The 3,285-nt window shown below is 34.6% G+C and overlaps 1 non-coding gene across 1 annotated transcript; it reads left to right on the forward strand.

The window, feature by feature from the left end:
• Positions 1–2,134: 2,134 nt before the first annotated feature.
• Positions 2,135–2,205, forward strand: TRNAH-GUG (transfer RNA histidin (anticodon GUG)). Its single transcript has one exon. It is a non-coding gene; the product is annotated as a tRNA-His (tRNA).
• Positions 2,206–3,285: the final 1,080 nt, after the last annotated feature.

Here is a 3,285-nt window from a genome sequence, read left to right on the forward strand (position 1 = left end):
AGTAAATTCTGTTATCTCCAACCAAGTTTCTATGTTGGAATAGAGAACTGTAATTTAACAGTAGTACATCTAGTGGCTATTGTTTCATTTTCCAGAAAACAAAAATATTGTAGGCTCCTCCTTCCCTGTGTTAACATTTTACGATGGACTACAATACTACTTGTTTGCTAGTTCTTAACCAGGACTTCATTATATGTTAGAAATAAGTGTTAAAATAATTGGACAAGTCATTCCCCTCATGTAGCATATACATCTTGGAGTAATTTAAGTAGTGAATTGTTTAAAGTAAGCTGATTTGTTGCAAATAAGAAAATTGGAAGAAAATGTTGTCATTTGTTGCAATTGCCCCTTAAAAGAAAGCAACTTTTATCACTTAATTTTCCATATTCTTACTCTGTAAAACATTCTCCACAGTTTTCTTCCCTTACTAAACCTCTGAACACAACCTCTAATGATTCAATGAAGGATTCATAGAGAACTTGAAGAAAGATCTGTCAAGTGATGAGAAAAATGAAAAAGATGGACTAGGATACTAATTTCTATTTTAAAGAACCTGAAAACACTTGGAGAACTGCAAGAATAGAGATTTCAGTCTTCACTCAGATGAAAAGTTTGGTGAGCATGTGTGTTTCTTTAAAAAGCAAAAAAATAACATTCATAGAATCCTAAAAGTTCATAGAACTAAGAAATCTACATAACAATTCAAACCACCATTTACAGGTAATTGATTCTCCTATATTGTGCAGAGGGGATTAAAATATGTATTTATGTATTTCCTTGTGCTTGTGTGTCTTTGCCATTCCTCAAATACACATGGACAAATGCCACTCACAACTGAGCCTTAACTCTTCCCACTTTTCTATATCCAGTAAGCATGCCCCCACATGCATATGTGTATGTGTGTATATATAACTTTGAAAAATGCATCTCATAGTTTTCTTTCTATGGCCTATATCACATTATACAATTAGTGGTTTCCAGAGTCATTAAACTTTGTTTCCGGAACAATACACATAAATCTGTCTATTTATACACAGAAACAAATTTAGTTGCGGTGGGTATAATGAAATGATATAAGCCTTAATGGTCTTTTACTTAGAATTACCCTGTATCTGAAGACGACTTACGGGGAATACAGAGAATAGAATGCTATGTAGATGTTAATTGTATAGTACAATTGTGAAAGGACGTATATAGGAAACTACTCTTTCCGCTCCAAAATATAACACTCCATTCTTATCTCCTCCTCCATAATACAAAATTATCTTGGGAGAACAGGAAAAGAACTCACAGAAATGCAGCCAAAATACATAAACAATTGAGATACAGCACCAAGACATAAAAAGTCCTTTAGTAAGTCAGACTGATAGTCTTGCTTTTTCCTTAGTCTGCATTTCAATGGTCTTTCTATTTTTGTTAAACGTAAGTGAAGGGGAAGAAGTTTTTATTAGAGGTTTGTTGACTAGCTGCTGACTCTCTTATGCTGTAAATGGTGCATTGAGATCTTTAGCTGTCAGGGACTGAAGGAATGGGAAGTATTCTTAAATTCGCCCTGATTATTCTTCAAAAGTCTCACAAATACATATTTTGAATGAAATATGTTTGCTTTCTCTATCAACTAAATTATTCTCTTTTCCCAGAAATAATATAGAATTTCAGAGTCAGTACATATATTTCCTTTGTAGAACAAGATGGTCAATGAAGCAGTCACTGTGAAAGCCTCATGAGAACAATTAAATCTCAGCAATTAAGTTGATGACTAAATTTGATGGTAGAAAAATGTTAATAACATACTTTCTGTAGCCCTTTCTGGAATGGTTCACTTTGTTTTTCCTCCAGTTACTGTAATCAAAATGAATAGGCACAAATGATTTAAAGTATCTTACAAGCATGTAGAACTAAGACTTTGGCAGATATAGCTAGAAGGAGCAGGAAAACATATTTTCAGAAGCTCAGAGATTCAAGCTCTTTTAAAAAAAATGTATTTTCATGAAGATTTTTTTTAAATAATAAGTCTGAAAAAACATTAAGCTCCATGACTTCTTGCTCATTTGTTTTGGTTAGATTTTTAGACTATTTTATCTGGGGAAGAGAAACAGTTTATTATTTGTGCTCAGCGACCTTGAACAGGGCTTCCCAGGTGGCTCAGCAGTAAAGAATCTGCCTGTGATGCAGAAGACCCAGGTTCAATCCCTGGGTTGGGAAGATCCCGTGGAGGAGGGCATGGAAACCCATTCCAGTATTCTTGCCTGGAGAACCCCATGGACAGAGGAGCTGGCAAGCTACAGTCTATAGGGTTGCAATGAGTTTGTCATGACTGAAGCAACTTATCTTGCACACATGACCTTGAACTCTTAAAATAAAGGTTGAAGTGACTAGAAGAAGCAGGATGCAACATTGATTAATGAGTCTAAGTATAAACGTGGGCTTTTGTGGTCGAATGAACCTCAATACTGTTTTTGATATGATAGAAGTTACCCACATAAGAGTTCATGCAAAAGAGTTGTTTTCCTGGGTGTGCATTAAAGCAAGTAATGATTATCATTCACTTGTTTATATAACAAAATAAATAAATATATTTATTTATTTATGAAAATATATCACAATTCATTTGTTTGTTTAACAAAACATTGAATACCTACAAAATGCCAGGGATTTGCCAGACCTTGGTACCTCAGAGCAAATGCTCTACCTTCAAGAAATACATCTTCTTAAGGATTTATGTCAGTCTTGTGACCCAAGGCTTTCCAGACGATTTGACTCATCAGCTGTCATTTTAAAAATGTACCTGGATTACCCTGGATAGAAGATAGAGAAGGGCCCTCAGGGCTTAGGGAATGAAAACATGGAAATAAGAAATCCTCTAGATAATTTGCTGGTTGGTCTAAATATATTTAAATAGAGATGAAGTTCTATTGTTAAAATATATTAGATATTGTACATTTGAATTTACTTTGAGAAATACAGGAGCAAGCTTTCAATAGATGCTGTGATAATTCGAAACCACTGTGTGGTTGAGTTTCTTTTCTAAGGAGCAAGGTATGATCTTCAGGATATTTGGTTCTATTAAGAAGTTCTGGACATTTTCTGTAATCTCCCCAAACAAATTACTCTTTGTAATAGACTTTCTCTCCCTGATCTACAATTTCCCTTGAAAGAGTAGTAGCCTGTAGACTTTCCACAAAAGCAAGATTTCTCAACCTCAGCATTACTGACAGTTTAGTCTGGATGATTCCTTATTGGAGCGGGCAGTCATCCTGTGCATTTTAGGATGTTTAGAAGCTT

The sequence above is a fragment of the Bos javanicus genome, chromosome 1, assembly GCF_032452875.1.
Source record: "Bos javanicus breed banteng chromosome 1, ARS-OSU_banteng_1.0, whole genome shotgun sequence".
Lineage (NCBI taxonomy): Eukaryota > Metazoa > Chordata > Mammalia > Artiodactyla > Bovidae > Bos > Bos javanicus.